This window comes from Puma concolor, chromosome B3 (assembly GCF_028749965.1).
Source record: "Puma concolor isolate L17-30 chromosome B3, mPumCon1.1.hap2, whole genome shotgun sequence".
Lineage (NCBI taxonomy): Eukaryota > Metazoa > Chordata > Mammalia > Carnivora > Felidae > Puma > Puma concolor.
Genome location: NC_141672.1, coordinates 137,140,772 through 137,164,652, shown reverse-complemented (window position 1 = coordinate 137,164,652; position 23,881 = coordinate 137,140,772). Strand labels below are relative to the sequence as shown.

The following is a 23,881-nucleotide window of genomic DNA, read 5'->3' as shown; positions in this document are numbered from 1 at the left end:
CTCCTGCCTGCTTCCCAACTCCCCAGTATGTGTCTAGTCCCAGCATTTGCCAATCTACAGTGTGCAGATTTTCCTTAATCACGTCTGTGGCTGAAGTTAGGTTAAGTCCAGTAGCTCCCAGGGCACTTCCTAGCTTGTGGAAGGTTCTTTGGACCTGTATTTCTACGGCTCTGATGGGAAGAATGAAAAATTTATGTTCATCAAGCTTAGCTCCCTCAGGTTTTTGTGTTTCAGACTCTCCCACAGAATTTACTGTGAGGGAGCCTCTTTCCTTCTTTTCTTTTCCTTTCCTTTCCTTTCCTTTCCTTTCCTTTCCTTTCCTTTCCTTCCCTTTTCCTTTTCTTCTTCTTCTTCTTTGTTTATTTTCTTTTTTTTAAATTTTATTATTATTTTTTTCTTTATTTTCAAGAGAGAGAGAGAGAGAGAGACAGAGCATAAGTGGGCAAGTGGGGGAGGGGCAGAGAGAGAAGGAGACACAGAATCTGAGACAGACTCCAGGTTCTGAGCTGTCAGCACAGAACCCGATGTGGGGCTTGAACCCACAAACCGTGAGCTCATGACCTGAGCCGAAGTTGGATGCTCAGCCAACTGAGCCACCCAGACGCCCCTTGAGGGATCTTATTTCTATGTCACATCTTGCAGCTGCTTACCCTGTCCTGTCTTTGCTGGCTTCCCCGGGCTCCTGTTTCCTGGGAGTTTCAGTGCCATAGTGGAGCAACCAGATGAACAGAGGTTGTGGATGAGAGTATCGTGATGCCTGCCTCAAGGGCATCCATTGTGCAGAAGAGAGACAGCCACCTACTGTTCTGTTTGGATGGATCCCAACTCTCTGATTGGGTAGACTTGCAGGGGGTGGGCTAAATGTTTTCCTTTTTTTTTTTTTTTTTTAAAGACAATAAAGCAGCATTATTTCATATGGTTGAAAAATACAGCAGCTTTGGTTGTTTTCATTTAAACCAAGCCAAGTTGGCAGAAGTTTCTAAATGCCGCTCCGTTTACCTAAAGATTGCTTCTCAGTCATAGTGCATACATGTCTCCATGTTCAGCTTTACCTGTTTGAGGACAACAGGGGAACGGAAGTTCTGGGTGCCTGGTCAAATCATTTTCTTGAACCGTAATTTACGTTAGTGCCTCTGCTGGGGAGAAGCTGGAAGGGGTAAGGCTAAGAGGGACTTTATGTCTCATCACGGCTCTGCAGGCAACAGATAAGATAGCACCTGAGAACATTACCCCTCAGTTTGCTCACAGAGGGTGGTACAACCCCAGTCCAGTGAGTCAATGCCTTTAACGGAGGGCCTTTCCCTGGAACATGGCTGACATCGGTACCCTTCAGGGATGCTGTTTCTATGTCTATAATGTCCCATTGTTGTTGGCTTTAAGGTGAAGGTTTTACATACAGGGGTCTATTTGCTTAGAAGCTGGACGTTGCATGATTTGGGATAAGCCAACTGGGCTGACAGAACTTACCTCTACCTTTAGGTGGATGCTTGAGTTACACTGGGTATGAGTACACTGGGAAAATGACCCCAGCTGCCTTGGGTCTCTGCCCACAGGGTATGAAAGAAACTCAGGCTATCCATTTTTTTTTTTTTCTCTAGAAAAAAATATGTTTACAAATGTGAGCTCTGAAGAAAGGAGACTTTGGTAGCCAGTGGAGGCCACTGTGTTCCAGGACCTCAGATGGCCTTCAGCGTGAAGTAAGCCTTAACTGAAGAGCTTCACTTCTGCCCAGCCAGGACACTTTCAGCTTGTCTCTCAGTCTCCGGGGAAGTAATCTTGTTTAATGTCCTGTATTTTTCTCTCACAGCCTCTTGTCCATTGGGTGACAGGAAAAACACCAACTTGGGTTTTGCGTTATTTACTTTCTAAGATCCTAATTAAACTCCATCTGGTGCTGTTTATGGAAGGGAAGAGGCCTCTGATAAGCACAGCTGGGAGAAGATTTCCCGGTGCTGCTGTCCCGTGATTTTGCTCACTTGCTCCCAGCACAGAGGCCCCTCAGTGAAAGGAAACCCGAAGACAAGATATCTGTTCAGAATTTCATCAAGTCCTCGGATTTGAGTGGAGATAGATGCATGACATGGTATGGAACTGGAGACCCCAGAAGATTCTGGAGAGTCTAGAACTCACTGCCTTTAAAGGCCCACCTGTCTTTCCCTTTCAACTCCATGCCAATGCTCATTCATGGCCCAACTGAAGAAACAAAAGGAAAATTAAGCTATTTGTGATCAGATTGGGTCTTTAGATTGGGGAGGGACCAGAGAAGACATTCCACCCAATATCCTATTTTTCATAGACTGATCTAAGGCCTATTTACCCCCATGACACGCTTGTGTGTGATCAACACTGGCCTGCCGATAATGTGTCAGAAATTATTGCAAAGGACAATAGTCAGGGATTATGTGGGGCCAGGGATATGTGGGGCTAGGATCAGAACTCTGGGTCTTTAAAAACTATCCTATTTTTTTTAAACATATGAACTGGTTATAAATAAGTTATAAATAAACCAGAGTTCTTATTTTCTCTGTGGTGAATTCTCCTACCTGGGCCTGGAGGCAGAGTCTGTGCCGTGGCCACATTTCTGCTCCTCTCGGGGTCCGCGGAACTGTGTTTTGTGACAGGCGAGGTCCCTAGGAACCCAGGCAGCCATTCAGACAACCTTGACATTTGATGGGATGCGGTCATGAGTGTTCTCTGTGGAAGAAGGTGCTTACCTAGCGATGTGGGAGCAGAGTGCCGCTGAAAAGCTCATGTGAGGAAGCTGGGCATCCACTTCCAGTCAGTACCGGCTTATAAGATGCTTCTGTGCGTCTTTCATGAGGAATGTGGCAATTCCAGAGGCGAGGTTATCTGACAGTCTTATAAATATGAGGGTAAGGGGGAAACAGTGTGTGAATGTGGGAGCTAGCGGTGGTGGGGGGCATAGGAAGGACATAACTCGGGGAGCATAGAAGCACAGCAGGCTCTGTGGTCAAGAAGCGTCTGGGGGGGGGATGCTGGGGACCATTAAGGGCCTAGGGCTTCTTGGAGGGGGGACAGTTACAATGTATAGTGATCTGAGCCCTCAGTCTGAGCATCAAACACATCATTCTCAAAGCAACGATATAACATGTCCTCCCTTCACGTCACTTCCTGGCACAACTTTCACAGGGACCCTTTCTATTTCTGGTTGAGGCATGAAGGCAATAGGCTGTGTGTGTGCGTGTGTGTGTGTGTTGAAGCTAACATATCAATTCAAACTGACTGCTATAAATTTAGGAGATCAATTGTGATCTGTGCAATATTTAAGAAATAACTAAATATCTAAAATATACAGCTACGTATTCAAAAACGTATAGGAAATAAAGAGAAAACAGCTCACAGCAATAAAATCAATGAAACTCAAAAGAACATAGTATTGGAGTAGACAAATATAAGGCATATAGAAATCAAAGAGAGGGGTGCCTGGGTAGCTCAGTCGGTTAAGCGGTCTGACTTTAGGTCAGGTCATGATCTCACGGTTTGCGAGTTTGAGTCCTGCACTGGGCTCTGTGCTGTCAGCATGGAGCCTGCTTTGGATCTTCTGTCCCCCTCTCTCTGCCCCTCCCCCGCTGGCTTGCTCATTCTCTGTCTCAAAAATAACTAAACATTAAAAAAAAAATCAAAGAGAAAAATGGCAGAAGTCCTCTTTAGTAATTACAGGCAATGTGTTAAACTTTCCAAAATTCAGTGAGTGACGGAATGGAAGGGAAACACCAAGATCCAATTTTATCTTGTCTACATATAATTTGCTTTAGATGTAACGTTGAGAAAACGTGAAAATGAAAGTATGAGAAAAGATGTTCTAGGTAAGGAGTGAACTAGAAGAGAGATGTGAGGTCTATAATAATTGAAAAAATTTGACTCGAAGTCAAAAACTCTTACAATAGACAAAGAAGGGTATAAGGTATTGGTAAGGGTAAATTACCAAAAATACATATACGTATGTAAAACATTTGAAAACACGCATGAAAGTTACCCCCCAAAGCGGGGGTGGGCACCTGGTTGGCTAAGTCAGAGGAGCATTTATGACTCTTGATCTCAGGCTCGTGAGATCGAGCTTCATGTTGGGTGGAGAGATTACTTAAAAACAAACAAATAAGTAACCTTTAGGAAAAAAAAAAGTCTTCCAAATGTAAGAGTAAAGATCAACCGAATTGAAAGAGAAATCATTGCATGCTAATATTCGAAGACTTCAAGAGCCCAATTTCAAATGGGGAGCACATCACATCAAAATAAGGAAAAGCGGACAAGCATAGCAGTAAATGTATCTAATAGCCAAAAAAAAAAAAAAAAAAAAAAAAAGACTTTGAAGGCAATTTTTTTAAAAATTTTTCTTGAAAAGAACTTTGCTGAGGACACTTTACTTCCTCATACAGAGCAAGAAGCGTGTGTGTGTGTGTGTGTGTGTGTGTGTGTGTGTGTGGTGTTGATCACTTCAGGTCAACAAAAACGTGTAAAAAAAGTTACACATGTCATTTTCAGTAAGAACCACAGTGGCTGGTGCCTGACTCCTATTTTGAGTAAAAGATAGGAAACGAGCCAGGCAGGTGTGGGTGAAGGTGGCTGTTTTGCCTGCATAACGTTTCCAGAGCGCGTTGGGGCAAAGAAGGTTGTTTTTGTGCACCAGTGGTGGGCCCTGTGTGAAACCAGATGTGAGGTTATCTAAGGACCCGTTTGGAAGGAGTCACCGTGAAGGCAACTGGAACTCCGTGGGGAGAGGCTGAAGGGGGTGCTGGCTTCCGGGGGACCACAGGAGTAAGGGGTCATCTGAAGAAACCAAGCGTCTGAGCACATAAAAGAAAGCGATGGTTTCCGATGGTCCGGAGGTGGGTTCTAAAGGATGGTGAAAGTGTCCCATCAGGTAGAAATAGCAGCCACGTTCAGAACACCAGGCCAGCTTCTCACAGTGCCGGGGGCAGTAAGAACTTTCCTTATTTCTTCCTCTGTTTCATCCAGCCAACCCTGGAGGGGTCAGCACTGCGTGTATTTGCAGAGGGAGAGGTGAACGGGGAAGAGGGGAGGAACAGAGTTCACACCATTGTCCTGTCCACGGGTCTCTGCCTTCCTGCAGGCCCTGGCTGGGGGTCCTGGGGGACAGGGGTCAATATGGAAGAAGACTGAACGGTAAAGTATGCTATGACATGACATTTTAACTTCTGGACTGAGAAGGTTCTATGACAAAGCGACCACAGGACTCCGTGTTTCTTAAGAGTGACCACAAAAGTCATGGGAAGGCTGGCTTTTCTTGGTGGAACGGTGTAAAAGGACCCTTGATGACAACGCTAGTATGAGAACTGAGTACAGTTCATTTGTAATTGAGTCCAATTTCAGATCTTGCCAAATGAGCTTACACACGTCGATGCATTCTAAGTCCAAATCTGGCTCACCGTGAGCTTGGGAAGACCGTGGCAAAGTTCACCGAGGAAGAAAGAAAAAGTGCAGGAAGGAATAAAAACAGGCGCAGCTTACCTTGCCAGAGGGTGAATCAAATCCTAATATTTACAGGAACTCACGGGCTTACCGCAAAGACCCAAGGATGGGCTGGTGAACCAACACGGATAGTTCAGGACAGATAACCGTCTATGTGACAGTTAAGGATATACAGATCACGGCACAAACCGGAAACAAATTGCTCACTGTTAAGTGCCAAGACAAATGGTTGCCTATTTTGAAAAACATAAATTTGGATCTTTCAGAAAAATCAAAAGATTAAATAGATAAATATAAAGAATGAAGCTATAAAGTATATGGGACAAAAAAAACCCCCGGAGAATTATTATTTTGTTTTGGATCACTTAATATGAAACAATGATAGTAGATACAAAGGAAAAGGATGTTAAAATGCACTTCATTGAATTCTCTTTGTCAGGGTGCCTGGGGGACTCAGTCGGTTAAGCCTCTGACTCTTGATTTCGGCTCAGGTCCCGATCTCATGGTTCGTGAGACCTAGCGCTGCGTCGGGCTCAGCGTTGACAGTGCAGAGCCTGCTTGGGATTCTCTCTCTCCCTCTATCTCTGTCCTTCCCCCACTGTCTCTCTCTCCCTCCCTCAAAATAAATAAATAAAAAACTTAAAAAAAGAAACATCTTTGCCAAACACGCTAGAGTCAAAATTAAGAGTCTGGTGATATTTGGGTTCCTACCAGGATGATGAACGAGGCATTTGGAACGGCTCCGTCGCTGAAAACAGCTAGAAATATTGGAGCAAATGTATTTTTTAAAATCCCCAGATGCGTCCATGATGACACGCAATATAAAGAACATGAAGGCAAAAATACAATGAATGTAGTGTCTTTGAAGAGTTAAGATCCTAAGTCAGGTGTTGGCTTAGGCCATTGCTTGCATGGTTTCCAAAGTCATGGGTAGGACTCAATTCCCAACATCCATGCAGGTTGCAGGTTTGAATAGGAGATCCCCTCCATGCAATTGTGATTCTAAAGAAATTATCCTTTTAAGGGCAAACCAGAAACACCCACCTCCCACATCTGCAGGGGACTGCAAAAATAACCATTGGATGTTGGACATAACACTTGGAATCGAATTGAGGAGCTGGGACTTTCCCTGAGAAATTGTAACAAACTTCACCGTTTGCCTGTTTGCTGCCCCCAACGCCTGCCACCTGACAGGTCTATAGAGTCTCAGTTTGAGAAGTTAGCTTAAGTGATTCTGGACTGGAAATTTCCATACGTGTCTGGCAGAAGCAAACACTGATTCCATCTGGAAGAATTTATCCTCCCTCTCAATTAAATTCTGGAAGAAAATCAGCAGCTCACAATAAAAAAAAAATTACAAGACACACGCAGAAACAAACTACCTTGAGTGAAAGCCAGCAGACACAGAAACATCAGATTCTTGAAGATTTCAGATATGGAAGTTATCGGATGCAGAAAAACACATCTGTTAAATAAGTTTCAAAATGCAAAAGAACAACCTGAAACTGAATACAGGACAAAGAGATTTGTAAAAGAATCAGATATTCCAGAAATTAAAAATAACTGAAATTTGAAACTCAAGGGTTAGATATTTTTGCGTGCAGTCAGAATTGAGTGACAGGTACCAGATTTTTATACTTTTGCCTTAAACAACTAGAAAAGGAGGCCAAACATAAGAAACACGAGTTTTTAGACATTGGGCAGCAGGCAGACAAGGACCTCTCAGCACTCAACAAGGATTAGAATAATTTGGTTCCCATTAAGCAGAGTGGAAAGCCCTCATAACATATGAGACGTCAGAATAATCCTCAAAAGGGTATCACCTTAATAATGGATCTAAATTAATACTACACTAGGGGCTCCTGGGTGGCTTAGTCGGTTGAGCGTCCGACTCTTGATTTTGGCTTGGGTCATGATCTCATGCATGATTCGTGAGTTCGAGCCCTCACGTGGGCTCTGCACTGACAGTGTAGAGCCTGCTTGAGATACTCTCTCTTTCTCTCTCTCCGTCTCCCCACCCCTTTCAAAAATATATAAACAGTTAAAAAAAGAATGCAAAAGAAGGCAGGGAAAAAATTTAAAAAGAGACAAACAGAAGACAGAATAAGTAGAAAACGAATGACAAAATGACAGATTTAAGCCCAGCTATATTAATAATTACATGAGCTGTAAATGATATAAACAGTGCAATCAAAAGACAGATAGTTATGGATGAACAAAAAGAACTCTTGATTATCTGCCGCCTGTGAGAAACACACCTTAACATAATGATACAGATAGTTTACAAGCAAAAGGATGAAAACATACATCCTGTGCAAACACTAATCAAACTACTACCATTGGCATGTTAATATCAGCCAAAGTAAAATTCAGAACAAGGAATGTCACCAGTGATAAAAAGGGCCATTTTCATACTGATGAGGATGATACAACAGCCCCAAACGTGCATGCTCATGAGAACAGAGCTTCAAAATATGCTACCCAAAAACTATTAGAACTGAAAGGAGAAATAGACAAATCCATGATTCCTGTCGGTGATTTCAGCACTAATATTTCAGGAATTGAATGAACAAGTTGACAGGACATCAGTAAGGGTATGGAAGACTTGAACAACCCCAACAACCAATGTGCTCCAACTGATATTTATAAATCGCCCAAACTGGAAAGACACACATTCATTTCAAGTGTACGAGGCACATTCACCAACATGGACCATAACACTGAACAAAACACGTCTCGATAAATGTAAGGTATCGAAGTCGCACAAAGTGCGTTTTCTGCCTACAAAACATGAACCCACAAAAAAGAAACAGAGACAGGTCTGAAGAAAATTGCCCAAATGTTTGGAAAGTAAACAAAATCATTCTAAATAAACCATGGGTCAAGGACAAAGTCACAAGGAAAATTTGAACTCGTTTTGAAGGGAATGAAGAGAAAAAAAGATACCATATCAAAATTTGGGGTGTGCAGCTGAAACAATGGTTAGAGAGAGACGTGTGGCATTGCATATTTACTGTTACGAACTGAACTGTGTCTCTTCCCCTCGTCCCCCTCTCGTTCCTATGTTGAAATTCTAATCTCCTGTACCTCAGAATTTGACGTTGGAGAGTGTCTTTAAAGAGGTAAATAAGTTAAAATGAGGCCATTAGACTGGGCTCCAACCCAATAGGATTGGCGTCCCTATAAGAAGAGGAGATAGGACACAGACACACACAGAAGGAAGACACATGGGGAGAAGATGGCCAGTTGCAAGCCAAGGAGAGAGGCCTCAGAGGGAACCGACCCTGCTGATACCTTGATCTTGATCTTCCAGCCTCCAGAATTGTGAGAAAATAAATTTCAGTTGCTTATGTTGCTTACTCTCTGGTGCCTTGTTGTGGTGGCCCTTGCAAATTCATATACTTATTAGAAAAGAATGAAAGTTTCCAAGTCAAAAATCTACAGATCCACCTTATGAATATAGACCTATATAGAGGGGTGGCTCAGTTGGTCAAGCTTCCGACTTCAGCTCAGGTCATGATCTCAGGTTCGTGAGTTCAAGCCCCACATCAGATGTTTTGTTGTCAGTGCAGAGCCCATCAGATACTCTGTCTCCCTCTCTCTCTGTACCTCTTTCACCTGTGCTCAATCTCTCTCTCTCTCTCTCTCTCTCTCTCAAAAATAAACATTTAAAAACAATTAAAACAAAGAAAATAGAATAAAAGTGAAGCAGGAATCTATAAAATAGAAAAACAGGAGAGAAAAATCAATAAACCCCAAATCTGGTTCTTTGAAAAGGGAAATAAAACTGATAAATCTAAGTCAGTTAACCCAAAAGCTGGTTCTCTGAAAGCAGTAATAAAACTGATAGGACATGAGCCAGGGTGATCAAGAGGCAAAATTAAAAACTCAAGTGAATGTCTGGGTTGATAAAGCACTGACAGGGATCCTAAGAGTTCAAGGATGATAAGAATACCGTGAACAACTTTATGCCGATATTTGCAACAAGTTAGATGAAACGGACACATTCTTAGAAAGACACAGACTACCAGAGCTCACTGAAGAAATAAATAACCCGAAGAGCTTTCTATCTACTAAGTAATTATAATTTATGGTGAAAAACCTTCCTACAGAGAGGGGCTTCTCAGTTTACTTTAGCAAACAATTCTACACAACCTCTTCCCAGCAAATAGAAGAGGAGGGTACATCCCCTCACTCACTTTATAAGTTCAGCCTGACCTTGAGACCAAAACAACACAAATCCAGTTCAAGAAAAGCAAGCTACAGACTGATTCACCTCACGGACAAGGAGGCAAAGTTAATTAACAAATTAACAAATTTTAGCAAATCAAATTTAACAACATATAAACAGAATAAGAGATCATTACCAAGTGGAGTTCATGCCAAGAATACATGAGTGGTTTAACATTCACAAAACATTGTAGTTTACCATATTAACAGAGCAAAAAAAAAAAAAAAAATCATCTTGATAGATCTTGAAAAAAATTGATACAGTTTAATATATATTCATCATAACAATTCTTAGGAAACTAGGAATAGAAGAGAACTTTCTCGACATGATAAGGGACATGTATAATAAAATCCCTACAGCTCACATCATACTTAATGGTGAAAGAGTGAATGCTTCTTTTTCTAAGACCGGTAACTAGGTAAGGCTATTCTTTTCCATTGTCCCTAGTATTCAGTATTATTCTGGAGGTCCTAGTCAGTGCAGTCCAGGCAAAGCAAGGAAATAAAAGGTATACAGATGGAAAATAAAGCAATAAGACTGTCTTTATTCACAGAGAGCATAACTGTTTATGTAGAAAATCCTAGGGAACTTACAGAGCTATGACTAGCATTAATAGGTGAATTTGGCAAAAGGTCTCGGAACCAAAAGAATCCGTTGTGCTTCTACATGCTAGCAAGACACTCAGAAATGGAAATTTTAAAAATATCATTAAAAAAATATCATTTAAAATATTATCAATACCTAAAGTACTGAGAGATCACTTAAAAAACATACACAATGCCTATGCATTAAAAATGATGAAATATTACCAAGAGCAATGAAAGGAAAGCTACATAAAAGCAATGATCATAGATTGAAAAACTTACTATCATCAGGCTATCGATTTTCCAAAATTTGACCTATCTCTATGTCCATTGGAACCTCAAAGTCCCTGCAAGCTTTTTTAAAAATAGAAGTTCAGCAGCAAATTCTCAAATTTATGTGGAAAGCAAAGTACCTCGAACAGACAAAAACAATTTTGAGAAAGAACAAATCAGGAAAAATTGCACAATCTGATTTAAAGACCGACTATAAATTTATAGTAGTCAGGACGGTGTGCTATCGGCATAAGGATAAAGATATAGAACAATAAAACCTAATAGAGAACTTAGAAATAGATCCATTTGGTTAATTAATTTTTTTACAAAGATGCCAAGGTGATTTAATGAGGAAAGGACCAATTTTTCAACAACTCTTACTTGAACCATCGGATATCCATATTTATAAAAGTGAACCCTGGCTCTTATCTCACATCGTGCACTAAATTAACTCAAAGTGGAAAACAAATCTAGATCTAAGAGGTAAAGTGACAAAATGTCTAGAAGAAAATATAGCAGAAGATTTTTTATTGGGAGTTTGGAGTAGTCAAAGATTTCATAGTTTGGACATAAAACCATCAAAGAAAACAATGATAAATCACATTTCATCAAAAGTAAAAACTCTGTTCCTAAGTAGACACTGTTAAGAAAATGAAAAGGCAATCAATAAAATGAAGGAAAACACATGTAAAACAGAACCCTGATAAAGTACTTGTAGCCAGAATAAATTAAGAACATTTACAACTCAATAATAAGAAATAACAACCCAAGTAAAAAATGGACAGAAGTTTAAACACACACTTCACCAAGATGTGCAATTGGAAAATAACCACCTGAAAAGATGCTGAACATCATTAGTAGTAGGGAAATGCAAAATCAAACCATAATGAAACGGGGGGCCTGGCTGGCTCAGTCAGTAGAGCATGCGATTCTGGACCTCGTGTTTGTAAGTTCGAGCCCTGTGTTGTCTGTAGAGATTACTTAAAAATAAAGTCTTAAAAAAATACCCATAATGAAATGGGTACCACTACGAATTCATTAGGATGGCTGCAATTAAAATGACTGACCATGGCAAGTGTTGGTAAGCACATGTAGCAACAGGGATTCTCCTATATGACTGGCTGGAATATCAAATGGTACAGAAACGTTGGAAAAACAATTTACTTCCTCACTGGAAATGGAAGCATGTATTCACGCAAAAATTTGTACTCGAAAGTTTGGAGCAGTTGTGTTCACAATAGCTGAAAATTGCCAACACCCCAAATCTTCGTCAACAAGTGAACGGATAAACATATTGTAGTATAGCAATAAAAGGGAATAAAAAGGAAGGAGGAACCACGGATACGCGACAAAGATGAATTTTGAAAGCATTATGATCAGTAAAAGAATACGGATGCAAAAGAATATGTATTGTGTTCGAAATTTTCCCTGTATGTGAATGAAATTCTATCCAAGGAAGAAGGATAGTGATGGAAAGCAGATCAGTGATTTCTAAGCCTCAAGGGGCAGGGAATTCACTGAAAGAGCCACAATGGAACTTTTTGGTGGTGATGGATGTATTCCACAATTCTCATGATTGTGGTCACACAACTGAGTACATTTTCCAAAGCTCACTGAAATACACACATACCCTTGGTGTATCTTGTGTGTAAATTGTGCCTCACTAATGCTATCATATACATATACAGTTATATACACATACATCTATGTATGTGTATGTATACATATACAGTTAATCATATACACATACAGGATGAACTGAGATATTCCACTATGTCTCCTTCATTTGCATTTCAGAAGGAGAACAGGGAAAAAAATCAGGAGAGCAGCAATATTGGAAATGGTTAACAATTTTCAAGAACTTTGAAAGACATCAATGCACAGACACGAGAAGCCAAATGCATTCTGAGCATAAGAAAACAAACCCACATCTAGAAACGTCTCGGAAAAACTGGATATTACCCAAGACAGGGGGATCTTAAAAAAGCCTGTGAGAATGTACTGAGTATCTTAAATGACAGTCAAACTGTATAATACTACTGAATAGCAACAATAAAATATGTAAGTCTGTGGGCTATGGGAAAGCAATTGAGAAAGTAGAATTGTATACTCAGCAAAAATATCTTTTATAAATGGGGGCAAATGAAAGCCGTGTCACCCAAACATAAACACAAACTTTTTTTTTTTTTTCCTAATACGCTTTTCCTAAATTAGTCAAGTGTCAAGAACGTAACACAAGCAGATAGAAAACGATGCCAGATGGGAGATTTGAGAGATAGGAGCAAATTAAGGGTATTAAAATCTGTGGCTTAACATAAGCAATCTTTGACTATGTAAGAAAAGAATAATACTCCGTGGGACTCAAAAAGGAGCAAACTAAAACACTAGACAGTCACGGGAGAGGAGGCATTTTGTGAGAAGTTCTTGCATGTGTGAGCCAGGAGGAATAAACAAGACTGTTCATGACAGCGCTATGGATGATAACAACAGCTGAAAATAACTCTAACGTCATCAATAACAGGACGGATAAGTATGTATAGTCATACAATGGCATATTTTACAGCATGAATTATAGCTTTGTGCAGCAACCTGGTTGAACTCCAAGAAAATAAAATGGAGTTAAAAAAAATCAAAGCAAGCGAGAGAGGAATATATACTGCGTCTTTGACATCATTAAAATTTAAAAACATGCAGAAGGAAACTGGGTGCATGCATGCAAACAATGTGGTAAGATTACACAGAACGGCAAAAGTCAGCAGAGTGGCTACATTTGGTGAGGACGGAGTGAATGGACGGTATCTCAAAAGGACTGAAAGGGATTTCAGAGACCATTTTATTGTTCATTTTCCTAACCTGGAGGGGAGTCCGTGGGTGCTCATTAGTTTAGGATTCTTTGTATCTTATGTGTATTATCTCTCTCACTCTCTCTCTCTCTCTCTCTCTCTCTCTCTCATCTCTATCTCTATCTATCTATCTATCTATTCTGTTTTGCCAATCAGTTTCTAATTTAAAAGCACCAGCGAATCTGGACCCTTCCATGTGGTTTCCAACGCCCCCAATTACCAGATTGGTGTGCTTTGGTTTAAGATTGATGCAAAGATCATGTGAGTACAGGCCACATCAGTACGGGAGAAGCCACCAGGATGGGGTGGAAGGAAAGAGGGATGCTGGGAAGTTGGTAGGGAGGGGCCTCTCAGATGAAATGCTATTTGGGCATAAAACCCCTGTAAGAGTAGGTGGCTAGTTTCCAACCTTGAAAGGAGCTAAAGTCTAAAATACAAGTGATACAATGGACCATCCTGAAAGCCAAGAACACTGAGCTCAGAACATTCTTGGACCAGAAATGAGTACACGGTCCTGAAAAACCCTCATCTGTCTGCAAGGGTGAGTGAGACTGCAAAAACACGGGTAAGGATCAAACTGTCCCACAAAAGCTGGGAAAGCGATTCTAGCTGTTAACCTTTTCCCTCTGGTTCACCCTCCCCCGCCCCTTTTCCATAGCTTCCCTCGCACATGTTTGCCAGGTATTTTAGCGTAATTTCTATTTAAAAATTTCAATACACGGGGCGCCTGGGTGGCGCAGTCGGTTAAGCGTCCGACTTCAGCCAGGTCACGATCTCGCGGTCCATGAGTTCGAGCCCCGCGTCGGGCTCTGGGCTGATGGCTCGGAGCCTGGAGCCTGTTTCCGATTCTGTGTCTCCCTCTCTCTCTGCCCCTCCCCCGTTCATGCTCTGTCTCTCTCTGTCCCCAAAATAAATAAACGTTGAAAAAAAAAATTAAAAAAAAAAATTTCAATACAATTTAATACAGAAAAATGAACATACTAAAACATCATTGACCGCCAGGACCAGAATCGTCCAGTAAGGGGTGGGAATCCCCTCCGCGTACACGCTCTGACATTCCGCTTCACAAGCTTTGTGAAATCCCTTACCTGATCACACTGTTCTTTTCCCTTCCTTATTCACTTTTATAGGTACTAAGAGATTCATTGAGCATGTATATCATTTCTATGGAATGGAGCTTTCTTTTTGGCTTACCAATCTTCATCAAGTGTTGGGCCAGTTGAGGACTTTAGGTAATTTTCCCTAAATAATTTTTTTTTTTTTTGTCTAGAAAATGATCATCCACGTAAGTTTTATTTTCATTTAATTCTATTCAACATCTACTATAGGGCATATATTCAATTATAGGATTAGAATCCACCAATTCACTCCCTTACAATAAAAAATTCCTTAGTGTCTTAACTTTGTTGATGGAAATCTTTGTTAAATGTGTTGTGTGCTCGCCTTCCTTCTTAAATAGATGGTAACATAACTTACCATTTTCTTGCTAAGGTAAGGTCATCATGATGGATATGAGTCGGGTCTTGTGCTGAAGCACGGTCATTGTAAGGCTTTTGCCCTTCTACAAATATCCCCATTGCTGTGCATTTCAGCTTGCCATTACGTGCTTTTTTCCCTGATAGATTAGGCTGTTAGCTAATACATAACAGCTTTCTTGCCTCTGTAGTTTGCTGCATTTTGTGTATTTTGATCAGGAAGCAAGGCAACTTGTTAGAATTACGTGTAAACTAAGAGTAAACAGGCTATGAAGGAAGGCATTCTTTTTCTTAACCAAATTTAATGGCAATTATATTAGATTTTCTGTTGGATCTTTTCCAGATAATATTTTCTAGGCTTCTTCTGAATAACGTATATTGACATCTAAGTAAGGTGAAGTTCGGCATAGGGGTTAAGGGACCTTTGGAGCGAAATTGTTTGGACAAATCCCTTACTCTTTGCTTCACTTTCCTTCCCCCTAAAGTAGGAGTGATTAAATAATATTTACCACTTCAAAGGATCCTTAGGAAGATCAGTCAAGCTAGTGTCTCTCCAGCACTGAGCACATTTTGGGATCTAAAATGCTATGAATTAATCACTCGGAATTTAGAAACAAGGTCGATGACCTTTGTAGGATAGCCTGCAAAAGCTTTCCTAGCCCATAAGGCTGCTGAATTGCAGGGCTGGCTGCAGGATAAGATTTTTTTTTTTTTTAATTTTTTTTTTTCCCAACGTTTATTTATTTTGGGGACAGAGAGAGACAGAGCATGAACGGGGGAGGGGCAGAGAGAGAGGGAGACACAGAATCGGAAACAGGCTCCAGGCTCCCAGCCATCAGCCCAGAGCCCGACGCGGGGCTCGAACTCGCGGACCGCGAGATCGTGACCTGGTCGAAGTCGGACGCTCAACCGACTGCGCCACCGAGGCGCCCCATAACATTTATTTATTTTTAAGACAGAGAGAGACAGAGCATGAACGGGGGAGGGGCAGAGAGAGAGGGAGACACAGAACCGGAAACAGGCTCCAGGCTCCGAGCCATCAGCCCAGAGCCCGACGCGGGGCTTGAACTCACGGACCGCGAGATCGTGACCTGGCTGAAGCCGGACGCTTAACCGACTGCGCCACCCAGGCGCCCCTGCAGGATAAGATTTAACCCGAGGCTCTGCAGCAGGCAGCCCTGGCGAGGATCCTGGTTTCCTCCCTCATCCCACCTGTGCTGGACGCCGAAGGCTGACGTCTGCAAGCTGCTGACGGCCTGTTAGGGAAAGACAGATACTAAAAAAAACCCTACAGGATCTGACTGAAAGAATAAAAAGGAAATGCGATCAAAAGCTGGGGGCAGAGAGCACAGAGGGGGATCCAGCTCTCTGTGGGCCACCTGGAGGAGGTGGGAATTACGCGGTTGTTTGGAGACCTGGCAGAAGTTCGATGGGCGGGTGGAACACAATCAGAAACTGATAGCGCTTGGTGCCTGCTGACAGCAGCAGAGAGGGGAAACTGCTAGGCAGTTCCCAGGTTTTCATGAGATTTTGAGTAAATGGGGAGAGAGAAACTACTCCCCCCCCCACCCACCCGCACCCCAGTCCCCCAGGCAGTGTGTGGATTCTATGAGGCGATGTTTGGGCCCCGCCAACACACAGTGGGATCCCCATAAATGTTAGCTCATTGTCTCCTGGGACGGGTAAGTTCTAAATTTATTGTTGGGAAATTAAATGAAGACATCGGGGTTACAGCATGGCTAAGTTTGCAGCTGAACTTTGGCTGGATTACTGCTGCACTGCCTTTGGCTGATGAAGCTGGGCCTTTCTTGCTGAAGTTGTTCTCAGCAGATTTAGCTCTGCTAAGCCTTTTTTTTTTTTTTTTTAAGTGGCCTTATGGGGGACTGACAAGTCGATTATCATAAGAGACTGGGTGGAGGGGGGGATGGTAAGAAGGAAACGTTGCATCTGATGGCACAGGGTCATTCGTGTTGCAAGCAGAGGTTTTGGTTCTGCCCAGAGGAACCCTCTCTCTCCCTGGGGGTGGCTTTGCCTGTCGATTATCAGCAGTAGGGGGCTCTTGGCTACGCCTCTCAGGGGCCCAATTCCTCTGATAGCACTGGGGTCCCCACCCTTGTCACCGTTTTGCTGGGGCAGGAAAACAGCTCTGTGTCCGCTGGGCCTCCTGCTTCTTTCCGATTCCAGCACTCGGGACTGCCTTCAGATATCCAGCAGCGGAGAGGTCCCTGTTACCGCCTGTCCCTCCTCCCAGCATTTGAACCCTGGAATCCCAGGCACCCAGGGTCCCTCTGTCCCGCTCCCAAGCCTGCCCAGGGCTAACAGGGCCGCCTGCCCAACCAGGGGAGATTTCCCAATTCAGATGAGCTGGCTGGTTCCCGTTCGCAGGTGCGAGGCTGGTGGGGGAGGGCGGGGGTGGCGAGCTCCCGGCCCTTTGGCAGTGACGCTGCCTCTAAGGAGAGGGGCGGGTGGGGACCAGGAGGGGGAAACTCAATCACAGTTGCAGGAGGAGGGAGGAGGCTTTTAGTCAAAGTGCCCGTCACCGGGGGCAGCTGATAGCATCGCCCGCCCTGGTCTGGTTACACCTCCCTGCCTCCCCAGAGCGCTAATGAGAAGCCCGAAGTGGACACCAGAGAAGGTGGTCCCCACGAGCGGGTGGCTGGCTGGGGGGGGGGGGGGCGGTGCTGGGACACAGGGCAGGGGGAGGAAGGGAGGGGGGCGTAGGATTCCAGAAAAAGCATTTTGTAGTTTTGCCTCAACTCATTCCCTTCCCCAGTGATGGAGATGGCTTCCTTCTCTTCGAAGTGTCTGAGAAAAGGGCCATTTCTTTTCAGGACACGATGTTCTGTTTCTTCCAGGACAGAGAAGGCATGGAGCCTTTCTCAGCTACGCCAGTTGTGGCTTGCATTTGGCCCTGCCCTTGCTGGGCAGTTGCGGGGCCTTCTCTTCCCTTCGATCAGCCACTGGTTACTGAGGGCATGTGACAGCCACGCTCTGGCCAAACCCTATTGCAAACCCCTCTCCAGCCTGGTGGCAAGGGAGACCGGGACCCTGGGATTCTGGATGAGTCCATTTAATTCTCTGTTCGTTGATGTGGAACTAAAGTCAGATGCCTCTTGCTGTGCAGTGTCATGTTTCCCCCCAAAAGGAGACATTTCTTCCTTCCTTCCTTCCTTCCTTCCTTCCTTCCTTCCTTCCTTCCTTCCTTTTTCTTCTTTCTCCTTTCTTCTTTCTTTCTTTCTTTCTTTCTTTCTTTCTTTCTTTCTTCTTTCCTTCCTTCCTTTCTTTTCTCTTTTTTTTCTTTTCTTTTTTCTTTTCTTTTCTTATCTTTTTTCTTTTCTTTTCTTTTTTTTTTCTTTTCTTTCTTTTTGGAACGGAGTGTTTTCTCTAGGCCTAGCGCTAATTAAATGCTTCCCATGCATTATCTCATGGGTCCTCGAAATAATCCTACCCTGATGGGCATAGCTTTTCATCCTCCACTGTGCAGATAAGGAAACTGAGGTCTAGAGAGGTTAAGTCACATGCCCAAGGTAGTGACATAGCTGAGGTGCGAGATAACCTAAGCTTTCTGACTCCCAAGCCCTTTGACCCAAAAGTGTCACTGAGTGAGTATCTGGTATCTGTCGCCACTTGTGACTTGCGACAACCGCCCCCCCCCCCGCCCCCCACCTTTTCTTCATCCGCTCATCTTACTGAAGTAGCTACACCATCCGCCAGTGCTGGGGACGGAGATGTGCAAGAGGAAGGCTCTGTGCCTGAGGATGTGGGGTTCTGGCAGGGAGCTGAACCCAGCGCTCCCACCGAAGGGGACCCCAGTGCTGTAGGAACACGGATGAAAGAAGGCTGACTGCCCAGGCCGATGAGTCAGGGAGGCTACAAGGAAGCTTCCAGAGAGGCCCAGCATGGCCAGAGGCCCTGCAGGGGGTTGGAGGGCAGTCATTATGGGGGGACCTGGGGTGGGCTGCACGGAGCCAAATCAGGAAGGGCCCCCCCTCCTCGGGACTGGGGGAACGGGGTTGGGCTTTAACAAGTGTTTGCAGCTTACCTCGCTGTACGGGCCCTTGTATTTCCAGACCTGGTGTGAGCGCCCTCCCTCCACCCCTACTCTGTTTGCAGGTGTTTTTTTTCTCCCTGGTCTCTACACGGGCTGTGTTCCTCCCAGGCTGGAAGGAAATCCCCTGGGAGTTCCAGGCCTGCGTCGGGGCACATGCTCTGCTGGGGAACAAGAGCCCGGGCCACTGTCAGGCTGACTCCAGCCCCGGGGGCTGCTGAAGCACACAGATGCCTCCGAAGAGCTCTGCATGGGGTCTCCTTGCCACACCGGACCCGTGTTTCATTTTCCATGCAGGAAGGGTTTGGTGGTTGGTTTTTTTTTTTTCCCCCACCATCCAAAAAAATGCAACATGTTGAGGGAATTTAGTTCAGACAAGGGAAGAACTTGGAGAGGAAACGTCAAGGCTTTGCCTGAGGATTTGTCCGCATGGTTTGTACGAGACAAGCCATCATAATCATGCACGGAAAGCATCTGTAGAGCCTGGGGAGGTCCCTTCTCCATGTGCCCCATTCAGTTGGGGAGGCACCAAGGCCCTGATTAAAAAATGAAAATTATGAAACGCCATGGGCAGTTTTGAGTTACTTTGAATGATTTGTGTCGGTCCTTCGCGGGTCTCCCCGACGCTCATGGCTCAACGGACTCGGAGTCAGCTGACCCAGGTTTCTCAGCTACGACGCTATTGGCATGTGGGGCTGGATAAATTTTTGTTGCAGGGGCTGTCTTGTGGATTATAGGATGTTCAGCTGTGTCCCTGGCATCTACACGCCAGACACGAATAGCGGCACCCCGCTGCGACAACCCAAAACATCTCCAGACTTTGCCGCAGTTCCCCGGAGGACAAAGTCACCCCCGCGTGAGAACCACTAGTTTCCCCTTTATTCGACGCTTCGCCATGTTATTTCTCAGTTGCACGGTCTTTGGCGAGTTACCCAGAACTCCAAGAACCCCAGTTTACCCACTTGGACACTGGCGATCACCGCGTCTGCCTTTCACGGTCACCGCGAGTTAACACTGGTCGAATGCTGACCGACCCCTTCACTCAATTCCCAGAAAACCCGAGTCTGTCTTCCCCACCTCCAACCCAATGTCCCATGGTGTAGGAACCCCTTCCACCGTGCATCCACAGGCTGGATCTCCTCCGAGGTGTCTCTACAATGAAATGGCCAAAGTGAGCCACCTAAGAAGGGCAAGGGAGTGGACTCCCTCGATAATTTGCTGGGTGTGCCTGCTCTGTGTGCTTCCACGGCTCGGCGTCTCTTTGGAGGCAGGCACTGCGAGCTGGCCGCTGGCCCCGGTAACGGACAGGGTTTGCTCTGAGTTCGTTTGCCTCCAATCCCCATTCTTCCTTGTCTACTTTCCACACATTCAGGATTAGAAGTTTGTTTGTCTGTTTGTTTGTGTTCTATCTTGGAACCTTGCTCTCTATGTCCTTCGTTCCCTCCCTCTCTGGATTGCGCAGTGCACAAATGGTTAAGGGCATTCGGCCTGGCTGCCTCCCCAGTCCCTGTAGACTACCTTGGAGGGACTGAATGAAATTGATAGTCCTAACATTACATCGCTCAAATCCCCAAAGAAAGAGTAGCTGGGCGGATAGAAGGAATGACCCCGGAGGAAACAGCTGTCAAGGGCAGCTATTGGTTTATCTTTCACGGAAAGAGAGACATAATGAATTCTAAATTAAGAGCAACTAGAGGGAGAGTGTTTTCTCGGTCGGGCAGGGCTCCTGCCGCACACGCAGGCACTCCAGAAGTTCCGATTGCCGTCTCGCTTGCACGGAGTCCTGGGACCGTCTGTGAGCCTGACCACGTTTGGGGAAGGCTGTTGGCCTATCTCGCAGACGAATGCCCCCTAAAGGCCTGGGCGTCTGCGTGTTCGTGGCACAAGCACTGCCAGTGCAGGCCCGTCTGTGGAAGGTGGGCCGCACATAAGCAGGGTCCGGACCCAGGCTCCTTTACTGTGACTCTTCTCCCTCCTCCTTGTGTGTGCTTCTGCTTCTCCAGGAACAGGCATCTGCAGGGGCTCTGTAAGGGAGGTCACGAGTTTAAGAAGGGGTCGGACTTTGTTGGCCAACCGACCCTGACTCAGAACTTGGCTCACTTACCTGTTACCTATGTGACCCTCGGCAAGCTACATCATCTCTTGGAGACTCAGTTTCTTAATCTTTAAAATGGGGACAAAATAACGTTAACACCTTTAGAGTTTTTAGAAGTTTCGGACCCAAGGCATATGGAGCCTAGCTCACGATGTCGCTCAGACCACTGGTCCAGGGACGGAAGCTGGAATTCTTATTTGCCAGTGAGAAGTAAGGTTCAGTGCCTGGAAGAGACTTGGGTGTTGTCTCCTGGCCAGGGAGTGGCAGAGCAGGGACTCAAGAACTATGCTCTTGGGGCGCCTGGCTGGCTCAGTCGGTTAAGCGTCCGATTTTGGCTCAGGTCGTGATGTCACGGTTTGTGGGTTCGAGCCCCGCGTTGGGCTCTCTGCTCTAAGTGTGGAGTCTGCCTCGGATCCTCTGTTCCCCTCTGTCTCTGCCTGTCCCCTGCTTGTGTTCTCTCTCTGTCTCTCCAAAATAAATAAGCATTTAAAAACAAATCCAGGGACGCCTGGGTGGCTCGGTTGGTTGAGCGTCCGACCTCGGCTCCCGTCATGATCTCACAGCTCGTGAGTTCGAGCCCCGCGTCGGGCTCTGTGCTGACCTCTCGGAGCCTGGAGCCTGCTTCGGCTTCTGTGTCTCCCTCTCTCTCTGCCCCTAACCCACTCGCATTCTGTCTCTGTCTCTCTCAAAAATAAATAGACATTAAAAAACATTAAAAACAAACACAAAAAACTTTCTAAAAAATAAAAAAAAAAAGAACTATGCTCTTTCTCTCAGCCTGTGGCGGCCAAACTTTCAGACACAAAAGCACCAAGCAAACTGGCCTATTGTGCTGAGAACAAGGAACTAGATCTTAGGATGGGGTTTCTGCATCCCTACCCATGACATGTGGGGATCAGCACCGGGTGCCTACTTTAATCCAGATTCTTGGCACCTGGTCAGATAGCAGCTTGTATGGAGGACGGGAGTGTTTCTTCCATGAGCCTCCAGGAAGCATAGTCGGGTTGGGACCTCACTGGTGAGAACAATAAGATCCCTCACCGAGGCAAATCGGTTCACGTATAAACGGTGCGTTTGGTCGGTGGTAAAGGCTAAAACCACACCATTAATGGTATTGAGTTAACGCCCCACCTTGGGTAGCGAAAGGGCTAAGGAAAGTAAGCTTCAAAGCTGCTTGAAAACCACTGTTCTGACTCCAACAATGCTTCCATTGCTTTAAGGTTCTCGGGTCTGAAAAGGCACGGGGGTGGGGAAGGGCAGCAACGGCCAGCGGCAGCGCGGGGAGGCGGCGTGGACCGTAGCAGTGGACGGGGACAGTGGGATCTGTCGGGTGTGGGCTCGAAGTCGGAGGCTGGCCGGAAGGGTCACGGTGTAGCCTGGCAGACAAGAGTGCAAGCTCGGTAGCTGCAGACTTGCTTGGACTGTAGCTTTGACTCTGCTACTTGGCAGACAGGGTGGCTTTGCTCTAGAGCTTGGCCTCTTCGAGGCTCAGTGCTCTTATCTGCAGAATGGGAACGCAGACACCGATCTCTAGACGGCTGAGGGAATTGGGCGACGAGGCGAGGGCCTGGCGGACGCAGGCTCTGGTGTGAGGGTCACAGCTTCTCGGGGTGAGTCAGATGACCTGAGGCGGCCTCGCCCTTGACTTTCCCACGAGGCAACGTGCACAGCCCCCTTACAGTTGTTGCTTCTGTGGTCCGGTGAATGGGGTAGGTAAAGGGTTCTCTGGGAGCGGGTCTTTCAGATGTAGGAGGACAGGTGTTTCTGATGTCCTGGGGACCCAAGCCTCCGTTTCATCTGGCCTCTGCCCGCATCCAAAATGCCCCCCTCTCTCCCTCCCCCTGCTGTCTGGTCTTCATTCTTCTTGGGACATATTAAGCTTGTTCTAGCCCCAGTGTCTTTGCACTGATGAGCCTCTCTCACTGGGGCAGTCTGTCTTGCTTCTTTTGGGCGGGCAGCTCCAGGGCCAGGCCCTGACTGAGAGGGAGCCCTCCCACGTGGCTGACTGTGAGGGCCGGGGGGACGCCTTCTAGGAGCTGTGTATCCCAAAGCTTTCCTTCTGAGACCGCCCCATCAGGGTGTTATGTCAACCCTCCTTCCCCCGGAGCACGTGACCATCTCATTCCTGCTCTCGTGTGCTGGGTTGCACCTTCCACCTGTCTCCCTCTTGCAGCCTGGTTCTCACGTTCACCGGGCGTTCTTCTTGCCCCTCTCCCCAGACTCGTCCTCACAGATTTGGCTCCAGGTCTGTGTTTCATATTCAGACCTTTCCTAAGGGGAGAAGGAGGGACAGAGTCAGCGCTGGCTTGGTCTCCTTCGCCTCCGCTCCAAACCTGGGCCTCTGCATTCTCGTCCCGCTCTCTACCCCCTCATGCAGACCGCCTTGGCACTCACAGGTGTTCCTGCGGTTAGCCCTTCAGGGCTGTGGGGCTTTAGGGAGAGAGCCATGCTGGCCAATGCCGTGAACTGGAGGTAGTCTGGCCAAGAAGACAGTGATTGTTGTCTGTGTGACAGCCAGAGTCATTTTCTAAGACCTGTGCTTGCTGCCGTGACAGACCCCATTTGCACCAGATTGGAGCTCAAGACCTTAAGTCTGGGTGGCTTGTCCTTCTGTGTCCCAGGAAGTCACGTTACCTCTCTGCCTCGGGGTCACAGGCTTTCGGTGCGGCCAGCCTGGAGACCACATCTTCGTCCTACAAACTGCAAATGATGAGATCGGCCTCTCCACAGGCAACCCAGCTGATGCTATATATGCTCTAAGAGCTGAGAACTCATGTCGTGGAAAATATCCTTAGTGTTCTATTCCTCTGAACAACTTCCATGGCTGGGACCAGCGATGTAATTTGTGGGGGCCAGTGCAAAAGAAAATATGGCCCCATGT

The 23,881-nt window shown here is 45.5% G+C and overlaps 1 long non-coding RNA gene across 1 annotated transcript; it reads left to right on the top strand.

Moving 5' to 3' along the window:
• The first annotated feature begins 428 nt into the window (after positions 1–428).
• Positions 429–2,523, top strand: LOC147580408 (uncharacterized). Its single transcript, XR_015252871.1, has 2 exons — positions 429–1,697; positions 1,808–2,523. It is a non-coding gene; the product is annotated as an uncharacterized LOC147580408 (long non-coding RNA).
• The last annotated feature ends 21,358 nt before the right edge of the window (positions 2,524–23,881 follow it).